Consider the following 8,311-nt stretch of genomic DNA (forward strand, 5'->3'; position numbering starts at 1 on the left):
ATAAGCGTAGAACCCTCTCTTTCTCTAAAACTTTCTCTCTAAGCAAAGTTTCTCTTCTTGATAAGAAAAGTTTCTCTTCCTCTAAGCAAAGCCTATCTTTCTCTCAAAGTCTCTCTTCCTCTATAAATTAGTGAATATAGGAAAAATAGTTTATTTCCAGGCCCCTCCGATAAATACCTGCGCAATTGTTGCTGTGGGCGGCGACAAGGATTTCTCTGTGCAATCCCCTAGCAATAATGAGAGGGTCTAATAGTTGACCACTAACACACTAGGAACAAAAATATTAACCTAATAAATAGCAATTTTGCTGTATCCAGGTAGAGTGCCAGTACAGCAGGCAGGCAGTTTCCTTCTGCAACTCCACAATTGTTACAAGTATTAAAACAAAATGTATCATCATACTATGTGCTTTAAATGTACATGACTCATGAAATAAACAGTACACTATAGATCTAACCTCATTTTAAGAAACAGTTGCATACCACATTATTTTGTGCTTATGAAAACAGAACTGTTTTCTTATTGTGGAGCATTTTGACTATTTCTAATTTATATACGACAACTCTAAAATGTAATGTATATACATATATTTATCCTTCTTGTATATGTTATCTGTATATATCATTCATTTGTATGAATTCTCAACTTGATTGGATTAAGAATCTTCTGGGTGTGTCAATGAGGGTGTTTTCAGAAATTACTGGCACTTGGAACAGGAAACTGAGGGGTAGACCCACCTTAAATGTGGGCAGCACCTGTACAGTAAGTTGGGGATTTGGATGAAAAAAAGTTGGAAGAATAAGGAAGCAGCAGCATAAGCAAGCTTGATTCTTCTTGAGCAGGTGCTTTGGTTGCTGTTGTAATTATCAGAGGAAATGGAACTCCAGCTTCTTCCAAGCAGATGCTAGCAACTCTCCAAGGAGTTTCCAGGCCTTTGGTCCCAGACTGGGACTACATCATTTGACCCTCTCATTATCAGGCTGCAGTTTCTTGGACTGAGCAGGTTCTGGTTCCTCCACTCTCCAGCCTGCAGAAGGCCATTGTGGGACTATCCAGTTTCTAGGTGGTAAGCCAATCTAAAAATCCCATATACATCATATCTTGATTCTGCTCTTCTGGAGAATGGTTTTATACATTCACATTCATAGGTCATATATGATATATGATGAATGTCCTTAACATGACACATCCTTAACATGACAAAAACTATTAGATGATGTATAGCTAGTAGTTACTGAGTGCTCTGTGTGGTAATGAAGGAGGAACCTTGGCACAGAGAAGGAGCCACTGTCCAGACAAGCCAAGCAGTGTGACCCCATGTTCTAGAATTTTCAAAGACCCTCCCTAGCAGGCAGAGAGGAGGTAAGTTCCTGTAAAATGCAGGCCCTGAGAACAAGAGGTGGGTGCAAATCAAAGAGTTTCCATTCTTGCCAAGTGATAAAACTGTGGTAAGTTTAAAAGGAACTGACTTTTGCAAACAAGGCAATTCCTCATAGTCAGAAATCTCCTATTGTTACATGGTCAACTGTATCAACTGCCAGGTGGTAAGTTCAAAAGGCGTTAGTCAGACCAATGGAGAACATTCTAATAGTCTTTCAGGGAAAATAATTTGAAGAAAATAAAAAATAACTGACTGGGAAGGCAAAAAGATAAATTTCTAATGATAAATTTGATTGTTAACTGAATTAGGACTTGTAAATCTGTGTTTACAAATTGCCAGTTATTAATTTCTCACTAATCTGGGAAAAGTTTGGACCTCTTGAAGCATACCTACTGAATCTTGCTTCCAGATAGGCTCTAGTCTAGAATAATGTGGACCCACTCAACAGTATTACTCTTGCCACACATAAATCAGAAATTCCCAAACCACAGGCAGAAGTATATTGAGTCACACATGTGCCAAAATATTGATCCCTCTACGCTTTGAAGGAGCTAGCTGGAACCCAAAGCAATTAGTGCCCCAGATCAATGAGCAAGAAATATGACATAAGGGATAGAGCATAAAATAAGATGTAATTTGAAGAAATAGACAATAAGACAAATATACACTCACATTCTATAGTCAGCATACCATACATGCAATGAAAAGATATAAAGCCTTCATAAATGGGTGGTCCTGGTGGTTCTCTTCCTCCACTCTAGAGGTTGTTGGGCAAGACAGCAAGGTGACTAGTAAATACTGGTGTTTATTTATAAAATGACATGTGAGTACCAATCACTGTTTTTTTTTTCAGATAAGGCCCTTTCTCATAATGAGAAATCTCCTATTGTTACATGTTCAACCAACGGGTGCTCCCTCCAGACTTCTCTATCAATATGAAACTTGCATGATGAGAAACGTGGCTCCCTCCCTCCAGAAGCACTGCATTCAGTTGCACCCAAGCACATCTTTGTGTGATGAGCCTGGGGACCACATTCATTCTACTAATCCTTATATAAACTGATTTAAACATTTAAACTGTAATTAAATTAATTACAGAGAGGCAGAATGTTAGAAACGTAAACCTTGGTCCTCAGAGTCCCAATCAATTGAATAGTGCCTCTGGCACTTAATGATTATGTCACTACAGAAAACATATATAACTCAAGATAAAGATTTTGATGACAATGATGCCTATCTAACACGCTTGTATGGGAACTAACAAAGAATAGAATGTAAAGGACTTAGCTCTATGACTGAGTCAAAAGAGGTGCTTAACACACTGGGGATTATAGGTGTAGTTCAATGGTAGAGCACTTAACTAGCAAATTTGAGGTCCTGGGTTTGATACCTAGCATCACAAATATAAACAAAACAAAATTAACTAAATTTTAGCAATGTACACAAAATGTATATCATAGGACATTATCATTATTTCTGATCACTTTTCTTCCAAACTATCAACCTTTCTTCTTTATTAACAAGCTGGCATGAATGGTATGAATCTACCTCATGCGTAAACATAGAAACAAAATGATGTACCCCATTTGTGTCCAATGAATCAAAATGCAGTCTGTGAAAAAAAAAAAACTGGCTTCCATTTGTGTTGGCTGTTTATACAAATCAATTCCTCCTTTCTAAGGTGCAGATTCATCACAATTTAGTATCAAAATACCCAACCCCCACCTGATACACACACACCACCACCACCACCAATACCACATAGTTTGGTCTGTTAAGCCAATTTCCAAGAAATATCCTCTGAGTGAACTGAACAGTGAATGGCAGGATCATTCACTGAGGCACTCTTACAAGCAACAAAGATATGTCAATTTAAAAAGTCTCTCTTAAATTAATCCAATTTATCAGCTTTTAATAGTATTCAATCATCTCCCTTTTTTCTATTTAATTAGCAGAATTTTATTTTTTCAACAAATATAATTAAGCCAGTGGGAAGGAAAAAAATGTAGTATTATTCAGTCATCATCATACCTAAATCAGGGAGTTGTTTTGAAAATTAAAATAGGGTTCTTTTAAAAAACTTTTTAAATAACATTATTTTATTTTTATGTTTTACGTGGTGCTGAGGACCAAACGCAGTGTTAGGTTAATACTCTACCACTGAGCCACAATCCCAGCCCCTAAAATAAGGTCTTTTGAAAAGATTAATATAATTGATATCACCCTAGCCAGACAGGACTAATGAAAACAGAGAGAGTTGAACTAAGGAAAAGGAGAACATTATAACAGATACTACAGATAGCAAGAGAAAGGAATATAATAAATACTTTCATGCCAGTAAATCTGATAGATGAACTAGACAAATTGTTTTTCACATTCTTTGAAAAATGCAACTTACCAATTGGGACATATGGAGAAACAAAATCTGTGCAGTTCAATATCTGTTAAAGAAATTAAATTTGTCATTAAAAGCCATGATATAAAGACATCTTTTGGTAAACAAAAATTACTGAGGAATTGTAACATTTAAAGAAATAAAATAATACTAATCTTACAAAGACCATTTTAGTGAAAAAAAATCTCCACTTGCTTTATAAAATAAATATACGATTGGCACTGAAACCTCAGGAGATAGGGGAATTATTAATACCCCTGATAAGCCTACATGGAAAAAAATCAAAACAAATAATTAGCAAATAAAATCCAGTTGCTCCCCCAAACTTAACAATATATCTCCTTACAAGAACACAGTAAACGGGGCGGGGAATACACTGGGCCTCTTGAGAACAGCACTGCTTCATGACCTCAGTGTACTAAAGAATGATCTTTCATGAGTCCATTGTTGAGTGCACAAGTCTCTAGGCATAAGAAATTTGCCCTGTGGTTTTAACAGGTTTAAAACTGAGTTGTTAGGTGCCTTCCTGTAGCTTCTGGTTCCTCTCTTTCCCTGCAAAGGGTCACCCAGAAAGCCAGTGGCAACAGTTCCATGCCTCTGAACCTCAGGGTGGCGCATGCTTCAGGGCGCTGGTGCTACACCTTGGGGACTTACCTGCGGGTGGATGGTGCAGCAGGGGAAGCGGGGAGACAGGTAGGAGGTAAGTACCGGTGGAAGGAAGAAGGAAAGGATGCATTTTACCTGGGAAGAGATGACTTTGTTGTTGAAATCGCACACATGTCTTCCAGGAAACCAAAACCACTACTGCGACACAGGCCCAGAGGGCACTTTCACCCACGGAGAGAAATGACCACCGCCAGCACCATACCCGACCACTACCAGCAAAATTTGGGAGCAAGCGCTTTCCTCTCCTCCAAGGAGACCTCTCAGTCCCGAGACCACCGGTAAAAACAGAGGGCTTGAGGAGTCCCGTGCTCGTGCCTTACATGCTGTCATCAAGAGGCAGATGAGGACCCGGTACAGTGTGGACAGCTACCAAAGTACGTCAGGACGAGCGAGCCCCTTCCAAGCTGCTTCCTACCAAAACAAGCTCTTCCTTTTGTGTACAAAGGGACTGTAAAATAGTCCCTTCCACAGGGAGCAAACTTGTGTAAGAGTGGATCACCAAGAGCCAATCATTGGCGCCTTGTAACTCGAGCATTTCAGCTGTGGTGTGCTCTCTGAACAGAGCCACAGCTGCGGGAAATGGGATCTGATCGCCTGCAGTAAACTACCAGGTGGGCTAGACCGCACTGTCATTAAACATTCTGTCATGGGCAAGAATTCTTCAACGTGATGTATATTATAATATGACAATCAAATGAGAACAAAAAGAGCAAGAGCACCTGAGTTCTCAGCCTATTTGATTTCTTCACGGAATTTAGGAAATAAATGTGTGCAGTGAAACCGGCTGAATTTAAAATTTTAGCATGATCAAATTTTAAATTCGAGGTTCTCACTTGTAAAAGACATCTTGACAGATGTTCACTAATTTAGTGGCAGTGATTTAGAGGGATTTTCAAACTGGAGCAAAAATCAGGTTTTCCAGAAAAATTTGTGTTGAAGCCTTTGTAATCAATCCAGTCTTCCGTGTTACTGACCTGTCCTTAATGAAAATTGCAGTCAGGTGAAAACTTACAAAGTAATATGACACTGTCAGGACATTCAGGTGTGAGCAGGGTGTCTGATCAAGGTTATCCTTGTTTGGCAGGGTGGCTCCCTGCTCTGAATTGCCAGAGTCTCCTGGGTCTTATGCTAGCAAGTAGTCCCGTGCAGTAGTACCACCTTCACAGTGGGGTACACTTTACCGTTGGTTCTGCAACTGAAACCTCTCATCTCTTTCACTTTTAAAAAATGTGCACAGTATGTGAAAGCTTCTGAGAAAGACTGAAGCATTTACTGATCTATATTTATTATTTAAAAATACATATTCAGAACAGCTTTATTTAATTACCATCTTACTAATGGCAATGATGGCATACATTTGACATTTTGAAAATTTAATGTCTTAAGTATTATTCATCAAAAGCAATACATTTGAACTCCGTAATTTGAAACATTAGCTACTGTATATTAAATATACATATAAATAATTGTATGTTAATTATTTCAACTTTCATAAAGGAACTGTCCACTAGAGGAACTTCAAAAAAAGTCTGTTTGCACATGGGAAACAAAATTGCTGTACATTGTATTCCAGACTTAAAATGACATTAGAAGTTTGTTGTATACACACACACACACACACACACATACATAAAAACACACACATACATATATAAATAACATACTTAAAGTTTTGACATCCAAGAAGTATAAAAAGATTCTTGACAATTTTGCTACTAATCAAAGTAACACTTTTAATATTTATTTTTCAGTCAAAGTTTGTGAATAAACACTCAGAAGTAAATGAATGATGGTAAAGCTCTAGTAATCTATTATATTGCCACATAAACATTTTATAATACTGATGAACATATATATGAATGTACATTCTACCTTTATATAAGCTCACATTGGTATATTAAAGATATATTTATTAAATGTGCCACTTCAGAATAAACACTGAACAGTTTATTTGGTGGGAATTGTGTATGTATTAATACAAAAAGAACATCACACTCATTCAATTAAACTGGAAATAGCTTTGCTGATATTGTTAATTTTTTGATTAAAGTCCACTCTTACAGGGACATCTTTGGATTATTAACAATATGATCCTAATTCTTTAGGTAAATGGAACAGATCTAAGTAATCATTAAGTTGGGGGAAATTATTTGGTTTATAAGTATTTTTTAAAAACAGGTATGCTATTTGGTTTTATACCCAAATGAATACTTTTTCCTACTAGGACACAAATAAGAAAAGTGTGCTTCTCAGCAAAACTAGATTGATCTTATTTTTTAAAAATTAGAAAAGATAGAAAAGTTGTAAGCCTATACAAATAAGATGATGCTACAGTTGACACTGGCAAATAAATAAATAAATAAATAAATACCCTTAGCCACTCAAGTTAGCCAGAAGTTGAGATTTTTCATTCTTGTTTATATCTTTTTTGTTCAGACTAGTGCCTTCCTGATTATAATATTCCAGGTGATGTATTTATGCTCCCTGGAAAGTATAACATGCTGTTGGCTGTCACAATATTTTCTTTTCTATTTAAGTTTTAGAGTTTCATAATTCTTGGAGTGTAGGAATTTGCAGGTATTCAGTATTGTATATTCTTTCATCATCCAATTCCCAGTCTACTGTTATTAAGGATTATTAGAGAGTTTCCTCAAATTTAATCTCTGAAATTGCTCATGTCAGTCTTTGAAATAGAAGTAATTATTTGGAAAGGTGAAATCACAGGAGCATTGAAAATGTTTTAGATTACATGGAGGGAAATGAGAGGAAGGAGGGGGCAGGGGCATGAAAAATGGTGGAATGAGACAGACATCATTACCCTATGTACATGTATGATTACACAAATGGTATGCATCTACATCATGCACAACCATAAAAACAAAAAGATGTATCCCATTTCTGTACAGTGAATCAAAATGCAGTATGTAAAAATAAAAAAATAATTAAAAAGAAAACATATTTGCATGATTCATTTGCACTGAAAAGTGATGAACTAAATTTTTTTGCAGCAAATTGAACCACACATCAGCATATTAACTGACTATAATGCTACCTACAAATGTAATGAGGCAGAATAAATAGTAGAGTTATACTCTGATACACACCAGATAAACAATCTTCATGTGAGATTTGTGAGTTTTATAAGCTAAACCAGTGGGAGTTAGTTTCTAGATAATGAGAAATACAAATTTAAAAGTCCTTGAAATAGTGGACTTGCATGTATTTCTCACAATACGATATCCTTAATTGGTTTTTTTTTTTTTTTTAGAAATCATCTACAAAATAATAATAGTCATATATTTTGTGATTTTAGTTTCCAATAAACTTTCATTTTTGTACCTTTTCCACTTATCTAACTTCTCTAAAAGTTGATAATCATAAGAACCTATATTTGTTGAACAGATAAATGCTGATAATTATAGCAGTCATTTAATTTAAGCAACACAACTAGTATGCAGAGGATACATTTACTATAGTAATTTAAATGAATATAGTAAAGTGATCGAGGTGGTTCAGTAGAAGGAATTAGAGACATGGATCTGCCATGTGCTTTCTATAATCATTATACTCCCTACACAAGGCAGGCATTTACCTGAGACAATAAATTTAAAAGGGATTGTCCAATTACAACTGCAGTATAATTTTGAAGAATTATTAAATTAAGGAAAATGATATGTGGAAAGGTCTCATGATGCCATGGATCATTTCTGATGATTTCTCAGACTTTGTAACATAAACATAGTAGGTATCTTTGGCCATGGTCATTTATGGATCAAGAATAAAATGGAATTCATATGTAGAGCTAAATCTTTTTAAAATGGCCTCCACTTGACAGAATTCCTGATTAATCCGTGCTTGCCATTCTTCTG

The 8,311-nt window shown here is 36.1% G+C and overlaps 1 long non-coding RNA gene across 1 annotated transcript; it reads right to left on the bottom strand.

Annotated features, from left to right (window-relative positions):
• Nucleotides 1–3,777: 3,777 nt before the first annotated feature.
• LOC124984479 (uncharacterized) lies at nt 3,778–4,873 on the bottom strand. Its single transcript, XR_007108686.1, has 3 exons — nt 4,763–4,873; nt 4,431–4,517; nt 3,778–3,822 (listed from the first exon to the last, which is right to left on the bottom strand). It is a non-coding gene; the product is annotated as an uncharacterized LOC124984479 (long non-coding RNA).
• Between the last annotated feature and the right edge of the window lie 3,438 nt (nt 4,874–8,311).

Source organism: Sciurus carolinensis, chromosome 5 (genome assembly GCF_902686445.1).
Source record: "Sciurus carolinensis chromosome 5, mSciCar1.2, whole genome shotgun sequence".
NCBI lineage: Eukaryota > Metazoa > Chordata > Mammalia > Rodentia > Sciuridae > Sciurus > Sciurus carolinensis.